The sequence below is a fragment of the Dama dama genome, chromosome 16 (assembly GCF_033118175.1).
Source record: "Dama dama isolate Ldn47 chromosome 16, ASM3311817v1, whole genome shotgun sequence".
Taxonomy (NCBI): domain Eukaryota; kingdom Metazoa; phylum Chordata; class Mammalia; order Artiodactyla; family Cervidae; genus Dama; species Dama dama.
In genome coordinates, this window is record NC_083696.1 from 21,982,353 (window position 1) to 22,005,822 (window position 23,470).

Sequence of the window (23,470 nt, forward strand, 5' to 3'; positions counted from 1 at the left end):
TAGTTGAACTGTGAACTTCCAGATGTTCAAGCTGGTTTTAGAAAAAGCAGAGGAACCAGAGATCAAATTGCCAATATCCACTGGATCATCGAAAAAGCAAGAGAGTTCCAGAAAAACATCTATTTTTGCTTTATTGACTACTCCAAAGCCTTTGACTGTGTGGATCACAATAAACTGTGGAAAATTCTGAAAGAGATGGGAATACCAGACCATCTGACCTGGCTCTTAAGAAACCTGTATGCAGGTCAGGAAGCAACAGTTAGAAGTGGACATGGAACAACAGACTGGTTCCAAATAGGAAAAGGAGTATGTCAAGGCTGTATATTGCCACCCTGCTTTTTTCACTTATATGAAGAGTACATCATGAGAAATGCTGGGCTGGAGGAAGCACAAGCTGGAATCAAGATTGCCGGGAGAAATATCAATAACCTCAGATATGCAGATGACACCACCCTTATGGCAGAAAGTGAGGAGGAACTAAAAAGCCTCTTGAAGAAAGTGAAAGGAAGAGTGAAAAAGTTGGCTTAAAGCTTAACATTCAGAAAATTAAGATCATGGCATCTGGTCCCATCACCTCATGGGAAGTAGATGGGGAGACAGTGGAAACAGTGGCTGACTTTATTTTTTTGGGCTCCAAAATCATTGCAGATGGTGACTGCAGCCATGAAATTAAAAGATGCTTACTCCTTGGAAGGAAAGTTATGACCAACCTAGATAGCATATTAAAAAGCAGAGACATTATTTTGCCAACAAAGGTCCATCTGGTCAAGGCTATGGTTTTTCCAGTAGTCATGTATGGATGTGAGAGTTGGACTGTGAAGAAAGCTGAGTGCCGAAAAATTGATGCTTTTGAACTATGGTGTTGGAGAAGACTCTTGTGAGTCCCTTGGACTGCAAGGAGATTCAACCAGTCCATCCTAAAGAAGATCAGTCCTGGATGTTCATTGGAAGGACTGATGCTGAAGCTGAAACTCCACTCCTTTGGCCACCTGATGCAAAGAGTTGACTCATTGGAAAAGACCCTGATGCTGGGAGGGATTGGGGGCAGGAGGAGAAGGGGATGACAGAGAATGAGATGGATGGATGGCATCACCGACTCGATGGGCATGGGTTTGGGTAGACTCCGGGAGTTGGTGATGGTTAGGGAGGCCTGGCGTGCTGCGATTCATGGGGTCGCAAAGAGTCGGACATGACTGAGCGACTGAACTGAACTGAATATTCCATTGCAAGTATATGCCACATTTTGTTATCCATTCCTCTGCTAACGATCATTTGGGTTTCTTCCACCTTCCGACTATTATAAATAATGCTGATATGAACATGGGTGGGCAAATACCTATTCAAGTCCCTGCTTTCCTTTGTTTGAGTTATATACCTAGGAGTGGGATTGTGGTGATCTACCACATATTTTGAAGCATTTCAAAGAAAGTTGTAGACATCCAGTCATTCTACCGCAGCACTTCATCAAACATACATGTACTTTACAGCTGTCTCTTTTTCTCCTTCACAAGTCTTATCTACACCTTCCTATGAGTTTTGACAAAGACCTATATGTGTATAACTCAAACATCATTGAGTTACAGAACATCTCCATCACTCCAGAAATTTCCCTCATGTTATAAGGTATTTGTGAAGGGACACTGAAGGGACTTTTCTATTGCTCTGGGGACTGGTGGGAGGGTGGCCAGCCTATAGGCAAGGGGATGTCACCCTGAAACCAACCAAACCTAGGAAGAGTCTTATTTAAACCATCCAATGAGGTTCCTGGTGACAGAACCGGCCACCGACTGCCCCAGCCCCAAGCCTTTTGCTTCCTTATGATTAGGAAAAAGACCATGGGAATATACTGTGGCCTCTTAGGCCATCTATGAGTGGAGACAGAAAACAAGCCGTGGCAGTTGATGATTAGAGAAGCAAAGGAATGCAGAAAAAAAGAGAAGTCATAAGTCTGCTTAAGTCACAATCATAACTTAAGCCATACATTGGCTCCAAGGGCTCCCTGTTCTGTCTCTGTTGGGTCCTTTGAGCATTTGCTACCTGTTCTCCTTACTTGGTGCCTTGAAATAAACACTGTACTTTCCTTAACCGCAACCTTTGTGTCAGTGGCAGATGCAAGTTTGGTTTGGTAACAACCCTAGGAACATGGGTCTCTTGCTGTGGACTTAGGTCGTGTTGCCCCAGAACACACACACACACACACACACACACACACACACACTATGGATTCAGTACACGTCCATTTCACTTCTGGCAGGTTTGTGCCCCTAGAGTCTCACCCAGGCTGTTCCAGTCAGGACACACATAAAACAAATATACCATGAACAATAGGTCCGGGCACGCTGATTACCAGCTATGTGAAGGGTTTCAACAAAGAAAGTAATTCTCTACTAAACCTTTGGGCCCCATGGTCAGTTCTGACTGCCAACTCTCAGAGATCTCCAAGGGCTAGTACACGCAGTGGGCCAAGGGAGGAATCCATGTCAACTTCATGGGTTCCTGCAAGAGGATTTTGTTGATTTTTTCATGATTCTGAACTTAGGATATGTCTTAGCATTAACAGCAAAATAGCTTCCTTGATTGCAGGCAGAGGATGAGGCCACGATGTCCCTGTTGTGTGTGAACCAGCGTCTGTGGACCAAGCCTGTTCTGTGCCCATGGGATTTTAGCTTCTGGATTCTTCCTTTTTACTTACTATGTCTTCACAAGAATCACCTATAAAATGATGCAGCTATACTCTTAGTGATTTCAAAATTATATATTGCATATAAAATTCATATACTTTTATGTAAAACAAAGTTTAGGCTTTCCGGAGGAAGCTGCTTCCTCACGCTGGCTGCCCTCTGTACCTCATTCAGGCACCTTGGGGCCAGCGTCCCCTGCCAGCGGGAGCAACTCTCCACTGTAACGTGGCTGATGCTTGAAGAGAACGTTACTGCCCAGAGCCTCGTAATACAGTTTAAAAATTGACTGTGACTCAACTAAGCGGGAAATGGTGATGATGGTACTGGCATTTGGGGGTATGTTTCAAAGTGATTTTGTTGATTTAGGAAGGAGTTCTAACCCCAAGGGGGTCAGGACCATGATCTGGAGTTGGTAAAAATACAAGTGAGGCCCTGAAACCATGGGAAAGGTCAGCAGTTCAGTGTTTCCCAAGATATTCCCTCCCAGGACTCAACTGCTGGCCTGAGGGGGAAGTGTGAGCCATTTTGTAGAGCAGGGAATGCCAGTGTCGGTTAGTAAACAGGTCAAACAGATAGAGGTGTGTGCTCTTATAAAGTAAAGCTGTCCCATCCAAAAACCTGGCTTCCGGAGAGCAAGGAGCTGGGCCGTCAGGAGGCCTGGAGTCCCCCGACGCCCAGCTGATGTGTTTAATGGTGGATGTTACACAGCACTTGGGTGTTTGGAGAGGAACTGAGATGCTGCGTTTGGAGCCTGTGACCCCTCTGGGCAGCAGTGTGTGGAGTGACAGTGGCCCCGGACAATATGGTGCGTGTGGGACCTCTCTCCATATGCCTGTATAATTTCTCTCCAGGAAGGGAGGTGCACCCAGGGAAACTCAGGTGTGTAGGCACTCTGGGGTCAAAAAGTTGAAAGCCATAATAATAATGACCCACTGAGGACTTCCCTGGTGGCACAGTGGATGAGAATCCGCCTGCCACTGTAGGGGACATGGGTTCGATCCCTGGTCGGGGAAGATCCCACATGCGGCGGGGCAGCTGCCTGTGCGCCACAAGTACTGACACTGTGCTCTAGGGTCCGCAAGCCGGAGCTGCTGAAACCTGCGCGTCTAGAGCTGTGTACTGCAACAAAGAGTAACCCCCCTCTCCTCAAGAAGAGAAATCAACAAAGACCTAGAACAGGAAAAAAAAAAAAAGAAAGAAAGACCCATTGGGCATCCTGCTGAGTCTGTTGACTGATGCTTGGGGCTGTGTGTCCCCTGGGCGACTCCCGTGGCTTTGATCTGGCTGGCCATTCAGCTCCCTAGGCCAAGAGCCCTCAGCTGTGCAGAAGTGGTGGGGGGCCTTCCTGTGATTATTTGTAGAACACAGTGAGACACAAAATACCCTCTGCCTGGGGCATTCTGAGAGTAAGTGACGAAAAGTCCAAGAGGATGAGATTGGCAACAACGTTTATTCTGTGATTCTGCAAAGCAGGAAGAAGTGCAGAGAATTTTGCAGGCCCAGACTGGAAGAATCTGCATCAGAGGTGGATGTACATGTTCCTGCATCTTTTGACATATCTGTCCAGGCAGATGGGGGAGTGAGCCAGAAAATTTCCTGCCTTTTGAAAAAAATACCAAAAAAAGGACAACTCCCCCCAACGCCCCTGCCAAAACACCCAAAAAAGATAAGGCCTTTGAGTGAAGAGTGTAAGTATAAAAGGGAAAGTGGGTCTTCCTTCCCACCCTCCAGCCCCACCACCAGCTGCTTCAGCCCCTGCTGTCAGAGCCTCGAGCACTGGGATCCCCAGAGGCTCCGGGAGGTGGGGTTGGCAGGCAGCACGTGGTTTTCCTTTGCCCCAGGAAGTGGACTCTGTGTAGGGGAGGAGGATAGTTAGAGCCTCATGCTCTTTGTTTTCTTATCAAAAAATGACTCACCTTTCCTGGTGGTCAGAACCAAATACTTCATCATTTCAGGAGTTTGCTTCGCAAGTGGAAAAAGAGTAGGTACACACAATACTGGGATACAGGTTTGGGGATTCCTAGAGATCTTCTACCAGCAGGGGGCCCATAACTCCAGGTTAAGAACACCCCAGGAGAAAAATTTTGCAAAGTGCAGGAAATAAAATCAAAACCGCTTTCCCACGTCCACTACCATAAACAGTCTGCTTTTCCTTTAGTTTCCTCTAGCATTTGCGCTGTCAAAGCCCTTCCCCATCAATTTGCACTGTCAAAACCCTGCCCCTTCTTTACAACTGTTTTTAACAGCTGTGTAATACTCTACTGCTGAGGCATAGCTTGAAGTGAAAGTCGCTCAGTCGTGTCCAACTCTTTGCTACCCCATAGACTATACAGTCCAAGGAATTCTCCAGGCCAGAATACTGTAGTGGATAGCCTTTCCCTTCTCCAGGGGCTCTTCCCAACTCAGGGATCGAACCCAGGTCTCCAACATTGCAGGCAGATTCTTTACCAGCTGAGCCACAAGGCTCAGACGTAGTTTGCTGTTGGATTTTTAGACTGTTTCCACTTCTTGATCATTAGGCATAACACTATTGTAACATCTGTAGACATACAGTTTTGTCTCTTTTTCACTTACTTTCCTTTGAGGTGGGATGATTAGGTCAGAAGATTTAAAGAATTTTTCATGTCCTTGTTGTGTGTGTTGTGTTTTCACTTGCTAAGTCATGTCCAACTCTGCGGCTCCAAGGCCTGCAGCATGCCAGGCTTCCCTGTCACTGTCTCTTGGAGTTTGCTCAAATTGATGTCCATTGAGTCAGTGATGCTATCGAACTATTTTATCCTCTGCTGCTCCCATCTCCTTTTGCCTTCAATCTTTTCTAGCACCTGGGTCTTTTCCAATGAGTTGGCTCTTCGAATCAGGTGGCCCAAGTATTGGAGCTTCAGCTTCAGTATCACTCCTTCTAATGAATATTCAGGGTTGATTTCCTTTAGGATTGACTGGTTTGATCTCCTTGCTGTCCAAGGGACTCTCAAGGGTCTTCTCCAGCACCACCTTGATACACCTTGTTAAATTCTGATGCTCAGACATGTTGTTTTATTTTATTTATTTTTAAATTTAAATGTTTTCATCATTTATTTTATTTCGGCTGTGCTGGGTCTTGGTTGCTGCTAGGACTTTCTCTATTTGCGGTGAGCGGGAGCTACTCTCTAGTTGTGATGCACAGGCCTCTCATTGTGATGACTTCTCTTGTTGTGGAGCACAGCTCTAGGCACTTGAGCTCAGTAGTTGTGGCGTGCAAGCTTCAGTTGTTGTGGCACACAGCTTTAGTTGCCCATGGCATGTGGAATCTTCAAAGATCAGGGATGAAACCATAGTCCCCTGCATTGAGGTGGATTCTAAACAACTGGGCCACCGGGAAAGTCCCTAAACACGTTTTAATTACAGTTTCATCATCAACAGAGCAAGGAAGTGGGCTCAGATGGCCTGTAGGAAGGCAAGGTGCTGGTGGGGCTGGGGGGTGCAGCCTTTAGTTTCTGAGAGTGACTGCTGGGAGGTGCAGAGCTGTGTCCCGTGCTCAGGCTCCTGGTGGGAAACTGGAAACGGTCCCTCCCTGCTGCTCCTTGAGGAGGCTAATAGTTGCTCAGTAATAGCTCAGCTGGTAAAAAATCTGCTTGAAGTGCAGGAGACCCCAGGTCCATTCCTGGGTCGGGAAGATCCCCTGGAGAAGGGATAGGCTACTCACTCCAGTATTCTTGGGCTTCCCTGGTAGCTCAGATAGTAAAGAATGTGATGCAGGAGACCTGGGTTCAATCCCTGGGTCAGGAAGATCCCCTGGAGGAAGGCATGGCAACCCACTCCAGTGTTCTTGCCTGGAGAATCCGTGGACAGAGGAGCCTGGTGGGCTACAGTCCATGGGGTCACTCAGACACGACTGAAGCAACTTACACCCACACACACCCACCCACACACACACACCCACCCACACACACCCCTGAGTCTGCTCTGGCTCCTCTCTACCTAAGGGGGCTTGCTTTCAAGATTTGAATAGAATGGAAAGTTAATGCAGAATCCTGTCATTGTGTTCTGACTTCCAGGCAAACTCCAGAGCTTCAAAGAGTCAGACAGATTGAATAATGAGTTTGCTTTGCTTTGACTATACTGCTTGAATTTCTTGAATCTACAACCTGGAAAACTTCTGTTTAAACTTCTGAAGATACATCAGAATGTCCTATGTTTTATAGGAAAAAATGTACTGTAGTAAAATGTCAGTCAATTTATTATTTTTTGTGGTTTCTTTTAATAGTGGATTAGTTTCCTGTTTTTCGCTTTTCTTTTTTTAGGGGTTTGGGGAAACAGAAATCCTATAAATCTTCTTTACTGGATCCACAATCTACCGCCCCTTGGCAACTATAAAAATGATCTAATGCCTTTCAGTCCATGATGATGACCTTTTGAAAGGCCTTGGAAAATCTGCTCGTGAATTTCCACCAGGCTGTACAATCATTCCTCTCTCAAATTCCTGCATCCCAGATGCTGCTCTAGAAAACTCGTTTTACACTTAGGTCCATGAGCCATTGAGTTGATTTTTTGTATATTGTATGGAGTATGGATGAAAGTTTAAATCTTGTTACATAAGATGTCTAATTATTTAAGCACTATTTGTTGAAAAAGGCGATTCTTTCCCACAGAACTGCATTTACAACTTTGCAAAAAAAATCAGTTGTCCATAAATGTGTGGGTCTATTTTGGTGTTCTTTACTGTGTTCATTAGTCTATATTTCTATCTTGATATCAGTTCCATACAATCTTGATTACTACAGCTTAATAGAAAAGAAACCTTGAGATCAGATAGTGTCGGACCTCCCGCTTTTGTTCTTTTCTCACAGTTTTATTTGACCATTTCAGGTACTTTGCATTTCCATATAAATTTTAGAATTAGTCTGTCAATTTCTATCCAACCAAAGCTGTTGGGAATTTTGTTGGGATTTCTTTGAATCTACAGAACAATTGGGAGAGAATTGACATCTTAGTAATATTGAGCCTTCTGACCCATGAATAAGGTATATATCTCAACTTATTTAGGTATTCTTTACTTTCTTTCATCAGTATTTCATAGTTGTAAGTGTGAGTTAAGTTTCACAGTTGTAAGTTGTAAGTCTGACACATTTTTGTCAAATTTATCCCTAAGTATTTTGTATTTTTTGATGCTGTTATAAATGGTATTATCTTAATGGGCTTCCCAGGTGGTATGGTGGTAAAGAATCCACCTGCCAATGCAGGAGTTGAAAGAGATCTAGGTTAGATCTGGGTGGGTCAGGAAGATTTCCTGTAGTGGGGAATGGCAACCTGCTCCAGTATTTTTGCCTGGAAAATTCCGTGGATAGGATCCTGGTTGGCCATAGCCATGGGGTCTCAAAGAGTCAGACATGACTGAATGACAAAGTGTGTGTACGCATGCGTGCACACACACCCACACCCATACACATTATCTTAATAATTCCAACTTCTTACTGTTCATTGCTAGTATATTAGAATAGAATTAACAGCTGTATGTTGACCTCAAATCCTGCAGCTTACTAAACTCACTTATTAGTTCTAGCAATTTTTAAAAAATAGATTCTATCAAGATTTTTTATTCATTAAGTTATCTTAATTGGAGGATAATTAATTCACAGTATTGTGATTTTTTTGCCATATATTGACATGAATCAGTCACAGGTATACATGTATCCCCCCATCCTGAACCTCTTCCCTTCCATTCTATCCCTCTGGGTTGTCCCAGAGCACCAGCTTTGGGTGCCTGCTTCATGCATCTATTTTACTTATGGCAATGTACATGTTTCAATGCTATTCTCTCAAATCATCCCACCCTCACTTTCTCCCACTGAGTCCAAAAGTCTGTTCTTTACGTCTGTGTCTCCTTACTGCCCTGCAGGTAGGATTGTTGGCACCGTCTTTCTAAATTCCATATATATGCGTTAATATACAGTATTTGTCTTTCTCTTTCTGACTTACTTCACTCTGTATAATATGCAGGGATGATCATAAATCAATAAAGCAATTTTATTTCTTCCTTTTCAATCTAAATGTCTTTTATCTCTTTTGCTCGCCTGCTTGCACTGCCAGAACCTCCAGTATAATGCTGACTAGACATCATGAGAGCAGACATCCTTGTCTTGTTCTTGAATCATAGGGGAAATGCATTCAGTCATTACCACTAAGTATTACATTAGCTATAGTTTTTCTGTAGGTGTTATTTATCAGATTGAATAAGTACCTTTATGGCTGTAATTTTCTGAGTTCTTTTTAAATTAGAAATAGATGTGAGCTTAAAAAATAGTGAAAAGTGTTTCATCTTATTCCATTCTGGCTGTCACCTTGCTTGCTCAAAAGAAATTGAATTATATCATCAGTAAATAAGGCAAATACATCTGAGATGCATATAGTCATATGCAACATTCATCTGTAGCTAGCCATGCCTTTGTTGATCCAATTAATCATTTGAGTTGCATATTCTAAAATTAGTCATTAAAAATCATATCATGTTATGCACATTATTTAAAACTAAGAAGAAAAAAATGAGAAAAATTTAGCCTCTGAAACTATAGCTGAATTGTCTTTTGGACTAATTATCCATAATTCTTGTAAGATTTGGCATTTCAGGACCCTGGGAATATAAAATGTGATCATCTTATGACAAAAAGTGATAAATCAATGAGTCAAAAGCACAGTTACTTTAATAAGGGCAGGTACTCTTAATGGACAAGTAAATGCCAAATTGATTAGAGAATTTTAGTGGAAAACGGCAGCATAAATAAAAACGAGAGGAAACCTTTTGGTGGACCAACACCTGATGAAGGGGATGTATAAAGAGCCCCAAAGTGAGAGGAGTCATTTCATCCTAGATATTTCATCTTTCACTCCAAGAAACCAAAAGCAAACCAGGTTCCCAATGCCATGGCTTGCTGTGCTCCCCTCTGCTGCAGTGTTCCCACCAGCCCCGCCACTACCGTCTGCTCCTCTGACAAATTCTGGGCGTGAGTCTGCCTGCCCAGCACCTGCCCAAACCTGTGGTTTGGTTACTGGACACAACCTGCTGTGACAGCTGCCCAAACCCTGCCCCATTCCTCAGCCCTCTGTGCCCACCTGCTTCCTGCTCAACTCTACCCAGCCCACCCCAGACCTGGAAACCGTCAACCTCACAACCTTCACTCAGCCCGCCTGTGAGCCCTGTGTCCCAAGCTGCTGCTAAATGATGTTCGACTCACTCAGTGCCTGGTAATAACACAGAAGCTATCTATTTGGCATGCATTTGCTCAGTATTTTATCACATATTGAGGTAGACCCAATGGCATAGATATGGAAAGCCTACTTTTTACCTTAATGGAAAGAAAATAAATAAATTTTTATGGCTATTTGGCTGAGTAACAATTTGGTTCATTTGGGCAGGTGAATATCATCTGTTATCAAAATAGTATTAAAGTCTATGAGACCTCAGACTCTATTTTATTGGTCATATTGCTTCCTGGATCCCATTTATTGTATTGAGCATTTTCATAGAGGAAAAATAATTTCTTGATGGATTTTTCCAATAAGCTATTTCTGTGGCAAAAAAGAGAAATAGATGTGAAATTTTGTTGAGTGCTTTTTCTGTATCTATGGAAGTAATTATTCAGTTTTTATATTTAATCTTTTACATTTGAAAGTTTATAACTATGTTCATTTGCATTGATTTTTAAAATGTTAAACCAACCTTGCTTTCCTTGTAAACCCAAATTGATATAATGTATTTTCCCTTTCATACATGATTGACTTTAATTTGCTACATTAAAAAAAAATTGTTTATTTGGCTACACTGGATCTTAGTTGCTGCACATGAAATCTTTGTTGTGTCATGTGGGATCTTTTGTTGAGACACACGGATTCTCCAATTGTGGTGCATAGGTTCTGAAGCATCCTGGACTCAGTAGTTGCAGTTCCCGAGCTTAGTTGCTCTGTGACATGTGGGTTCATAGTTTTTCAACCAGCAATCAAGTCCTTATCCCCTGCATTACAAGGCAGATTCTTAGCCATTGGACCACCACGTAAGTCCCTGATTTGCTAAAATTTTGTTTAGAATTTTTGCATTCATATTAATGCAGAATGTTGGTTTAGTTTTACTTTCTTGTAATATTCTTATCTGGTTTTGGAACTAGGGTAGCTGGCCTGATAGAATAGGTTAGGATATACTCCTTTGTGTTTAATTTTCTGGAGTTTCCTTTGTGGGAATGGTTTTAACCACAAATTGAATTTCTTCACATGGAAGTGCCTTGACCAACTTTCATGACAGTGGGATTGCTTTCAAGATTTAAATTAAACAGTAAGCTAATGCAGAAACCAGTCATCACATTGTGTAATTCTGAGCGAACTGCAGAGAATGTAAGTCTCTGAATCTACTCAGAATACTGAGTTTTATATTGACTATATTGCTTTTATTTATTTTATTTCTATCAGGTTATCTCTTTCTTTTTAAATGAACTTTGGCAGCTTGTGAATTTTAAGGAATTTATCCATTTCAGTTATCAAATTTATTAACAGAAAGTTGTTCAGTTTCCCTTCTAATTCTTTTTAATATACGTGGAATGTGATGATGTCACTTCTCTCATCTTTGATACCGGCAATTTACGTCTTTTCTTTTAGTTGGATAATTAAAGAAAAATACCTTATTTTGTTGTTTTAGTGGTTACTTTGGGTTTCTGGTATACTTGTCATGGTCTACTTCCAAGTGATGTTAGACCACCGCATATATAATATAAGAAAGCCACAGGAGTATGCTTTTATTCCTCCCCTCCTATGCTTTATAGATTTGTCACCGTACAGTTTCTAATGCTTGCTACAAATCTCAAAATCTGTAGTTTTCATTTTTATAGAAGCAAATATCTTTTAAAAGGGTTTAAACAATAAGAAGAAACCATATATTTTCACTCATGTAGACACAATTTCTGGTGCTTTATCCCTTTATCCTATTTTCATCTGATTTGATCACCTATCTGCTTGCAGAGACACCCCTTAACATTTCTTGATGTATGAGTCTACTGGTGGGCTTCCCTATTGGCTCAGATGGTAAAGAATCCACCTGCAATGTGGGGGACCTGGGTTCGAGGTCTACTTATAAGAAATTCTTTGAGCCTTTGGAAGTTTGAAATACACTGAATTTTGCTTTTTAAAATTAAAGCTTTTCTTTCCCCAAAACTGATGCAAAATATTTATTCCAAGTTAGGTATTTTATGCAGTAGTTTCCCCCCTCAACAGACCTGTGATAACCACATCTTTAAAATCTGTAAATAATGTTATCAAGGTAATCTTAATCTTTGAAACCTCACAAAAATTTACATTCTACAATCTACCCTGAATATCAAGGCTGCAAGAATAACACAACACTTCCTATATCCAAATATTTTACAGCTGTACCTAGAAAGAAAAAAAAAAAAGGGAAAAAACCACATATGCTTGGTTAAGGGCTAACCTTACCTGAGCAGCCAGAAATAAAATAAAATATCCAAATTATTAGCATTAATTTAATACAATTATAACTTCAGTAGTCACTTTGTCATTGACAGTGATTCCTTGAGCACAGAGGTGAGTGCCCCAAGGGCTGGTAGTAGAAGCTGTCGCTACAGATCAGTGTCTCCTCTCTGCACTGCCAGCTCCCACCTGTGCATTGCCCCATATATACTGTGTGTATGTGTGTGTGTTTTAAAAATCTTTCCCACCACATAAAGTTCTCTCTATTAAGCAGAAAACAGGGAATAACAACAACAAAAGCTAAACAAGCCAATTGCTCACTCTCTCTTTGGGATATGATTGTTTCTCCTGTGCATGAAGTATTCAATAATAACATAAAAGAAGGAAAACGAAAAGAACGATTTCCTCTGTATAATCCCTAAACACGTAAGCTGAGTTTACTGGGTCAGATTTAACTGTGAGCATTTATACACCTGCTCCCAGGCATTGTCATCAGATGTCTCACTGCTACTTGTCTCTGCGTCTGAGTCCTCCAACTCTGCTCTGCAAGTGCTCCTCCAAGAGGAGAATAGGTTGGAACTTCGACTCTGCAAGAAGTCATTCTTCCTAAAGTCGTTTCTTATCAACTGCTCTGTCTTCATGTGGAACTCTCTGAGCTCATCTTCTGTGAGGGGAAGGAAATTCTCATCATTTTCAGGATACTCCTGCCATCCTATTGCTTTCAGTAACCTGTGCTCTGCTTCCAAAGAGTGAGAGAGGACCCCCCCCCCCTCCTCTTCTACAGGGAGAGCAAGCCAATTCTGATGACAGCCTTCCTCTCCGTTTTCCTTTGGTTCAGGTGTGCTATTGTCCTCTGAATCTTCCAACTTCGCACACTCTCTGCCCTCTGAGAAGTCCCCATTCCGGTCATCCTTCAGAGTCTTCAGGAACTCACTCTTCCTGTCAGTAGTTTGGCCGGTCAACTTGGTCAGATGAGAGGAGCTGATCTCAATTGGAGGAGTGGTGCTGGTGGGGCCCTCTTTGAGAGAGCTTAAAACTACACCACCAGCCAGTACTAATGGTTTGATAACAGATTGGACTGGTAAAAGCAGACTCTTGGCTAGAGGAAAGGGATCCTGACTTGTGTCCCATTCTGTTAGCTTTCCAAGCACTGGCCTTGGATGGAGGTGGTACAGGCGTAGAAACCAGGTTCTTATAGACACTTGGAACCATGGTTGACAATTTGTTTCCATTTGCATGATGAGATCCTGGTGAATGCAGCAGAGAAGGCAGCAGCAGGATCTTCTTTGGAAACTTTTTTGGTGACTGGCATTTTGGAGGGTTGCTTGGCACTAGGTGAGTTTTTCCCACACTCCAGAAGGGGTCCCAATAGGTCTGCATGGCTGATTCTTTTGGCCAGCTTCTGGATTCAAAGAAGGGAAGTCCTCCTCTTCAAATTGCAACTTTTCCACCTTATCCTCTTTCTTCTCTTCTCTAATATCTGTAGGTGGCTTTTCCTGAAAGGCACAGCCTTTCTGGGAGTGGAAGCTGCCGTTCCAGTGGTGATGGTTTCCTGTGCCATGCCCATTATGCTGGCTCATACCATCATGACCTTGTGAAGAGCCATGCCAACCAGATAGGCTCCCTGTGATTCCAGCATATGCTCCCTTAGAGACACCAGAGTCCACAGAATCATGGTGGAACAGGGAGGGCTGGTGCCAAGAATCGCCTGTCATTCAAAGAGGTCCGTTGTTGAAAAGCCATCAGAGGAATTATGTCTACGACAGCTTACTCCAAATCTACCATCTCCTCGGGGTAGGTGCTCTCCATGTTTTTCGAAAGTCGCTGTAAGGGACTTAGCTGACTGTGGTGTTGAGAAATTTAGCCAAGCAGGAACAAAGTCATGCTACACTATTTAAATCCAGTGTCTCTTTTCAACAAGGTGAGGCCTCCAACCTCATGGCCAGGATCCCAGAGTGTAACCTCTGTGGTCCTGCTTCCTGAACTTCTTTGAGTTGCCAGCTGGATTTCCATGAGGTTCTCTTGTTAAGAGGGTACTTAATTAGGCTGGCCAGCAGAACGCTTTACGATGAAGCACAAAGAAGCCAGGCTCTGTGTGGATCAATCTATCTGTCCCCTCAACTGCACATTTTAAACTGTCTAGTTCCTGACGTGTTTCCCAAAGGGGAAGGGAAAAGGGGAGAGAGAGGGGAACATAAAAAGTATTTGTTACATTTAAAAAATGGGGAGAAGGGGAAAGAGCTATATCAATGTTCAGCTCTTTCAACTTCCTTGAGTGATGGCAGTATGATGTTGCTTAGATAGATAATACATAGACATTTGCACAGTGAATGCAAATATTGTTCATAGCAAGGTCATACCTTAAAAAGACAGAATGACTTCTTTTTGGTCAAATAATGTCATTGAAGTGATAGATCAAAAATAAAATATTGAAGAGCTATAAAAGACCTTCTGAGTAGTCAACTCTAGTAGCAAAACATCCATCCACATTACAAAGCTCTTAATTTAGAAATCTCGTTATTCTTACATGGCTGCTAAAAATAGTCTGCAGGTATGAGTTTATATCCTTCAAAATCTAAGGACACAAGAAACCTTGTTAAAAAAAAATAGGAACTTGATATGATTTCCTCCAAGAATAGCAGCTTTCAAGGCAAATTTCTTGGTATAAAGCTCCCAAATGTTTCTTCACTATTTATAAATTCACAGCAAAATTAAAACAAGTAGAAAGGCAGGGCTTAAGAACAGTCATGGAGAAAGTTCCAAAGTGAGGTTTCCTTCTCTTTAGTTTTCTGTGTTTCGCTCATTCTGCCTGTTCTGGAAGACTAAATTGACTTAATGGAAGGTAATAAGAATCTTCTGCTTCAGCAGAGAAGTCACTTTGGATCCACTTTCATCATAATTCAATCATTTAAAAGGCCACAGGGCAGTGGAGGGGCTACAGTCAGGGACCAGTCGTGGCATCTGAGGGTGCGTCCCCAGCTTCCTGATCCAGCAGAGGTGGACAGCACACAGCCATAACAAAGGTCTTCCCCAAAATCAAACTAAAGACATTTTTGATAGATGTTGAGTTCTAGATTAACAGATATTTCCCCCCTTCAATACTTTCATGATGTTATTTTACTGTGTTCTTATCTGCATAGTTTTTGGTGATAAATTTGCTTTTATACTTACCTTTTCCCTCTGTGCATATTGTTTTTCCCCTTCTGACTGAAGATTTTATTCTTGACACTAGTTTCAAATAATTTAATTATGATGTATCTTGGTTTGATTTTCTTCATGTTTCTTGTGCTTGGATTTCATTGTGTCTCTAAGCATCTGTGGATTTTCATCAAGTTTGAAAAAAAATGTCCACCATTTCTTCAAACATTTTTTTCTGTTCCCCCAGTCATGTCTTCTTCAGGGCCTCTAATTAAAGGTATGTTGGGTCTTTGGAAGTTGTCCCACAACTTACTGATACTTTCGGATTTCATTTTTAAAAAAAAATTATTATTTTTTTCACAATTTGAATTTGGATAGTTTCTATTGCCATGTCTTTAAAATCACTAATCTTTTCCTCTGCAAAGTCTAATCTTTTGTTAGTTTCATCTAGCTTATTTTTTCCTCTCAGAAATTATAGTTTTCCTGGCAAAAAACTTGAATTGAGTGCTTTTAAAATATATTTTTCAAGTCTCAACTTTGAAAACAGAAGGAAAATATATATATTAGCTATTTTAATGTTCTTTTAGGTTAATTCTTTTACGTGTGTCAGTTCTGGACTGGTTTTGTTTGATTGACTTTTCTCCTCATCCCGGAGTGGGAGTGAGAGTACCAAGGTAAATGTGGAGTCTGCAGGTCTGCCTGGGAAGAAACAGCTGTCTGATTTTGAGTAGGCATAAAACTTCAACCCCAGGAGCCCAGTGAAATGACTTGGCTGCATCCAGTCCAGGCTCCACATGGCCATCTCCTATTTTGCCTTCCTAAATTATGAGGTGAAGATGCTCACCCAGGCAGCAAAGGACCCAGTATTGTCTTCAGAAGGGCACCACACAGCCTCACCTGGGATATGTCAGGCTATGATCACTGGAATGCAAATATCCACCTTGTCTCTTCTAAGATGTGCCCACAAACTCCACCCAGCTCAAATTCAGTCACCATAAATGGTTAGGGAGCTAACTTTCTGTGACCTAATCCCAAGACCAAGGCACTATGTTTCCAAGTCTCACTTGGCTCAAATATCTTTGCCTACTAGGGTTATTTTCCTGCTGTTGTGGTGAAATTGCTATTTTTCAATAGCTGAGAGAAATTCAGACTTTATTTCTCTTAGTAGGAAATCCACTGTGAGGTAGGTGATTACCAGAAGTTGATATTTTTTTTTAACTGTATAGATGGATCCCTGAAGAAATGATCATAAATAATAATATTTTAAAGAAATTAATCTGTGCCTACAGGATGCAATCAGTGGGGCAAATATCTATCAGATAGATCTCTTGTCCATTTAAAATTTTATATATTTATAGCTTTGAGGCATAATACAAGTGGAGCAGGAACCTAGCCAGCAGCAAACAAACACAATTTCAAGAGGGAGATTTATTACTGCCTCTGGAAGTAAATCATAGCTGATATTCTGGGCTTAGTTTATTCTGAGCGTGTGATCTCACTCAATCAGATCATGCTAAATATAGACCTGGAGAGGAGTCATGGCAGAACATCGATAGAACCACAAGCTGCCACCTGGGTTTTTCATGTCTTTTTCAGAAAGCAGTGAATTCATCTCAGCATTCAGTTTCTTTTAAGATAAAGCAGGAGGATCATCCCTTGCTGATTCCTGGAGGGAAACACAAACTGCTATGAAAATATATTCACAGTTGTATTTAGATTTATAGAATTTTAGGGCAAAATTTACTATCTTTTTGCAAAATGTCCCTCTGCTCCACCATACCCTGTAACATTCCATCCTTATAGGATTATTGGCCATGATTATTCTGATGATGAGAAGCATTAATGATGACTCATTTTGCTGATATTTCTCTACATGCCCAGAAGGGTTTGTGTAATCTGTCTGGAAAGAAAGACCTTCTTAGAACTATAATGTTTATCAAAATATCAGAGAGATTTGGGTAATCTGGCTTAAACTTCCCTATCAGCCTCACTAGCACCTTTGGAAAGAACACAATGTAAAATCTCCAGGATGGTCCTAGTAATCAGGTTGTTTGGTGAACAAGTCCCCACAACCTCTCTCACAATCACTCCCTTCAGGGCTACTCACATGGTGGGTGCTCAATTCAACAAGTACTTGAAAAAAAAAAAAAAGGGAAAGGAGGAGTGGCCAGAAAGCAGAATATACACATGTACACTAACAGCTTACTCCCAGCCTAGGCTGTCTGTCCTGCACCAATGACCTGAATGACACCACGTGTATCTTTTCACTTTCAGAGCTTCCCTGATGGCTCAGTAGGTGAAGAATCCTCCTGCGATGTAGGAGACGCAGGAGATGCAGATTCGATCCCTGGGTTGGGAAGATCCCCTGGAGAAGGAAGTGGCAACCCACTCCAGCATTCTTGCCTGAAAAATCCCATGAATGGAGGAGCCTGAATGGGCTACAGTCCAAAGGGCTACAGAGAGTCGGACATGACTGAGAAACTAAGCATACATATCTTTTCACCAACTTTCATGACCTGCCAGCAAATGTGCTTCCAAGTGTGACAACCTGAGGCCTCGTTTCACTCGAGCTCTGCCTTCACTTCTCTTCATGGATGCACTTCTGCATGTGACTTTTTGGTTACTGAATCCTCTCATGGTGATAGATGACCTCAGAAGCTAAAACGTGAAAGGACAAATCTCACTGGGGGGGGGAGATGGTCACTATGTCTTTTACTATAACTATCATCCTTGACTTCCGGTCCCCGAACATGTATTTTTCCCCCCACCTTTCATCAGTTTAGTTCAGTTCAGTTCAGTCGCTCAGTCATGTCTGACTCTTTGCGACCTCATGGACTGCAGCACACCAGTCTTCCCTGTTCATCACCAACTCCTGGAGTTTACTCAAATTCATGTCCATTGAGTTGGTGATGCCATCCAACCATCTCATCCTCTGTCATCCCCTTCTCCTCCCGCCTTCAGTCTTTCCAAGCATCAGGATCTTTCCAAATGAGTCAATTCTTCGCATCAGGTGGCCAAAATATTGGAGTTTCACCTTCAGCATCAGTCCTTCCAATGAATGTTCAGGATAGATTTCCTTTAGGATGGATTGGTTGGATCTCCTTGCTGTCCACTCACAAGAGTCTTTTCCAACACCACAGTTTAAAAGCATAAATTCTTCGGTGCTCAGCTTTCTTTATAGTCCAATTCTCACATCCATACATGACCACTGGAGAAACCATAGCTTTGACTAGATGGACCTTTGTTGGCAAAGTAATGTCTCTGGTTTTAAATATGCTATCTAAGTTGGTCATAACTTTCCTCCCAAGGAGTAAGCACCTTTTAATTTCATGGCTGCAGTTACCATCTGCAGTGATTTTAGAGCCCCAAAAAATAAAGTCAGCCACTATTTCCATTGCTTCCTCATCTATTTGCCATGAAGTGATGGGACCAGATGCCATGATCTCAGTTTTCTGATTGAGTTTTAAGCCAACTTTTTCACTCTCCTCTTTCACTTTCATCAAGAGGCTCTTTAGTTCTTCTTTGCTTCCTACCATAAAGTGTGGTGTCATCTGCCTATCTGAGGTTATTGATATTTCTCCTGGCAATCTTGATTCCAGTTTGTGCTTCATCCAGTCCAGGGTTTCTCATGATGTGCTCTGCATATAAGTTAAATAAGCAGGGTGACAATACAAAGCCTTGATGTACACCTTTCTCAATTTGGAACCAGTCTGTTGTTCCATGTCTAGTTCTGACTGTTGCCTCTTGACCTGCATATAGATTTCTCAAGAGGCAGGTCAGGTCATCTGGTGTTTCCATCTCTTGAAGAATTTTCCAGAGTTTATTGTGATCCACACAGTCAAAGGGTTTGGTGTAGTCAATAAAGTAGAAATAGATGTTTTTCTGGAACTCTCTTGCTTTTTCCATGATCCAACGGATGTTGGCAATTTGACCTCTGGTTCCTCTGCCTTCTCTAAACCCAGCTTGAATATCTGGAAGTTCATGGTTCATGTACTGTTGAAGTCTGACTTGGAGAATTTTGAGCATTACTTTACTAGCATGTGAGATGAGTGCAACTGTGTGGTAGTTTGAGCATTCTTTGGCATTGCCTTTCTTAGGGATTGGAATGAAAACTGACCTTTTCCAGTCCTGTGGCCACTGCTGAGTTTTCCAAAGTTGCTGACATATTGAGTGCAGCACTTTCACAGCATCATCTTTTAGGATTTGAGATAGCTCAACTGCAATTCCAGCACCTCCTCTACCTTTGTTCATAGTGATGCTTCCTAAGGCCCACTTGACTTCTCATTCCAGGATGACTGTCTCTAGGTGAGTGATCACACCATCATGATTATCTGGGTCATGAAGATCTTTTTTGTATAGTTCTTCTGTGTATTCTTGCCACCTCTTCTTAATATCTTCTTTTTCTGTTAGGTCCCTACCATTTCTGCCCTTTATTGAGCCCATCTTTGCATGAAATGTTCTCTTGGTATCTCTAATTTTCTTGAAAAGATCTCTAGTCTTTCCTATTCTATTGCTTTCCTCTATTTCTTTGCACTGATCCCGGAGGAAGGCTTTCTTATCTCTCCTTGCTATTCTTTGGAACTTTGCATTCAAATGGGTATATCTTTCCTTTTCTCCTTTGCCTTTTGCTTCTCTTCTTTTCACAGCTATTTTTAAGGCCTCTTCGGACAACATTTTTGCCTTTCTTTTTCTTGGGGATGGTCTTGATCACTGCCTCCTATACAATGTCACGAACCTCTGTTCATAGTTCTTCAGGCACTCTGTCAGATCTAGTCCCTTAAATCTATTTCTTACTTCCATTGTATAAGGGATTTGATTTAGGTCTGAATGGTTTAGTGGTTTTCCCTACTTTCTTCAATTTAAGTCTGAATTTGACAATAAGGAGTTTATGATCTGAGCCACAGTCAACTCCTGGTCTTGTTTTTGCTGACTGTATAGAGCGTCTCCATCTTTGGCTGCAAAGGATATAATCCATCTGATTTCAGTATTGACCATCTGGTGATGTCTATGTGTAGAGTCTTCTCTTGTGTTGTTGGAAGAAGGTGTTTGCTATGACCAGTGTGCCTACCTTTCATTAGATCCCAGTAATTGCTTTGGTATGATATAAGGAGAAAAAAAATGTATTTACTTTAGTAGAGACTTGACCTCATGCAGTCGTAAGAGCTGGGTATGGCCCTAGTCTTTATGTCTGTTGCTAGATCTTGGAGTCCACAGGGAATGCAGCCAGGAGGAAACGTAGATAGAACGTGAGAGAAGACAAACAGAAGCTGGAGTCCGCAAGAGCAGACTACAACCCAAGTCCGTTCTTGCTGCCTCTCACGTTGGTGGTACACATACTACATAGAAACCAGGACCTTTTATCAATGAACTAACCACAGACTGCTGTCCCAGAAGTCAGAGAAACTGAAGGGGGATTTAGGGAAAGGTGAGTCCGTCTCAGGCCAGTGAGGTGAGTCAATAGGTGGGGGATGTAAGAGAGCTACAGATGGTTGGCTTTCCCCCAGATACTGCAGAAGAACCTCTCTGTGACCTCCCCTGACTAGAATAGGGAGCCCTGGGAAATGTAGTCCAGCCTAGACAGTGACATAGCCCCCACACCGAGCCCCCAAGCAGATTGTATCATACAGATCTAAATAAAATAAGCCCATCAAAATAACTGTGTTGCTAATTGTACTAGAATAGCAGTAGTCATAGCTCCGTCAGTAAAGAATCTGACTGCAATGCAGGAGACCCAGATTTATTTCCTGGATCAGGAAGATCCTCTGGAGAAGGAAATGGCAACCCACTCCAGTATTCTCGCATGGAGAATCTCATGGACAGAGGAGCCTGGCAGGCTACAGTCCATGGGATCACAAGAGTTGGACACAACTTAGAGACTACACCACCACCAGCAGTACTAAAGAATTTTTAATCTTAGGATTCTTTTACATTCTTAAAAATTATTGAGGCTCCCACAGATCTTTTGTTTATATAGATTATATCTATTGATACTTGTTATTTTAGAAATTAAAACAAAGAAATGGAAAACTATTAATTTATTTATAAATAAGAATAATAAACTATTACATGTTAATATGAGTAACATCTTTTTATAGAATTAACTATATTTCCCAAAATCTAAAAAAATGAGTGAGAGGAGAGATACTTTATATTTTTCAAATATCTTTAACGACTTTGTTGTTACTGTTTAGTTGTTAAGTTGTGTCTGACTCTTTGTAACTTCATAGAAAGCAGCACCCCAGGTTCCTCTGTCCTCCACCATCTTATAGAGTTTGCTAAATTCATGTTCGTGGAGTCAGTGATGCAATCTAACCATCTCATCCTCTTCTGCCCCCTTTTACTTTTTTTTTTAAATTTAATTTTAATTTTTTACCTTCAAACTTTCCCAGCATCAGGGTCTCTCCCAATGAGTCAACTCTTTGCATCAGGTGGCCAAAATATTGGAGCTTCAGCTTCAGAATCAGTCCTTCCAATGAATATCCAGGATTGAGTTCCTTTGGGATTGACAGATTCGATCTCCTTGCAATCCAAAGGACTCTCAAGAGTCTTCTCCAACATCACAGTTCAAAGTGTTAATTATTCGGCACTCAGCCTTCTTTATGGTCTAACCCTCACATTCATACATGACTACTGGAAAAGTCATAGCTTTGACTAGACAGACCTTTGTCAGCAAAGTAATGTCTCTGCTTTTTAATATGCTGTCTAGGTTGGTCATAGCTTTTCTTCCAAGGAGCAAGTACCTTTTAATTTCATGGCTGCAGTCACCATTTGCAGTGATTTTGGAGCCCAAGAAAATAAAATGTCACTCTTTCCAATTTTTCCCCTTCTATTTGCCATGAAGTGATGGGACCGAATGCCATGATCTTAGTTTTTTTTTTTTTTAAAACATTGAGTTTCAATCCAGCTTTTTCATTCTGCTCTTTCACCCTCATCATTAAAGAGGTTCTTTAGGTCCTCTTTACTTTCTGCCGTTAGAGTGTTATCATCTGCATCTCTGAGGCTGTGGTATTTCTCCTGGCAATCTTGATTCCAGCTTGTGATTCATACAACCCAATATTTTGCATGATGTATTCTGTGTATAAGTTAAATAAGCAGGGTGGCAATGTACAGCCTTGTTGTACTCCTTTCCCACCTTTGAACCAGCCCATTGTTCTATGTCTGGTTCTAACTGTTGCTTCTTGACCTGCATACAGGTTTCTCAGGAGAAGGTAAATTTGTCTGGTACTCCCATCTCTTTAAGAATTTTCCAGTTTTTGTTATCCACCCAGTCAAAGGCTTTAACATAGTCAATGCAACAGAAGTAGATGTTTTTTCTGGAACTCCCTTGCTTCCTCCATGATCCAATGAATGTTGATAATGTGATTTCTGGTGCCTCTGCCTTTTTTAAACCCTGCCTGTAGATCTGGAAATTCTTGGTTTACTTACTGCTGAAGCCTAGCTTGAAGAATTTTGAGCATAATCCTCCTAGCATGTGAAATGAGCACAATTGTATGGTAGTTTGAACATTCTTTGGCATTGCTCTTTCTTGGGATTGGAATAAAAATGGACCTATTCCTGATTGGAATAAAAATGGCCACAGTCCTGTGGCCACTGCTGAGTTTTCCAAATTTGTTGATGTACTGAGTGAAACACTTGAACAGCATCATCTTTTAGGATTTTAAATAGCTCAATTGGAATTTTATCACCTCCACTAGCTTTGTTAGTAGTAATGTTTCCTGCAGCCCACTTACCTTCACACTCCAGAAAGTCTGGCTCTAGGTGAGTGACCACACTATCGTGGTTATGCTGGTTATTAAACCTTTTTTGTATCATTCTGTGTATTCTTGCCACCTCTTCTTAATCTCTTCTGCTTCTGTCAGGTCCTTACTGTTTCTGTCCTTTGTAGTGTCCATCCTTGTATCCTTCCCTTTCTCCTTTGCCTTTGATTCTTTTCTTTCCCCAACTATTTGAAAAGCCTCCTCAGACACCCACTGTGCCTCTTGTATTTCTTTTTCTTTAGGATGGTTTTGGTCGCTGCCTCTTGTACAGTGTTACAAACCTCTATCCATAGTTCTTCAGGCACTCTGTCTACCAGATCTAGTCCCTTGAATCTATTCATTACTTCCACTGTGTAATTCTAAGGGATTTGATTTAGGTCATACCAGAAAGGCCTAGTGGTTTCCCCTACTTTCTTCAATTTAAGACTGAATTTTTCAATAAGGAACTCA

General features: G+C 41.5%; 2 pseudogenes; one reads left to right on the forward strand and one right to left on the reverse strand.

The window, feature by feature from the left end:
• Positions 1 to 9,578: 9,578 nt before the first annotated feature.
• Positions 9,579 to 9,873, forward strand: LOC133071414 (keratin-associated protein 3-3-like; annotated as a pseudogene).
• A 2,689-nt stretch (positions 9,874 to 12,562) lies between these two features.
• LOC133071340 (vasculin-like protein 1) lies at positions 12,563 to 23,075 on the reverse strand (annotated as a pseudogene).
• Between the last annotated feature and the right edge of the window lie 395 nt (positions 23,076 to 23,470).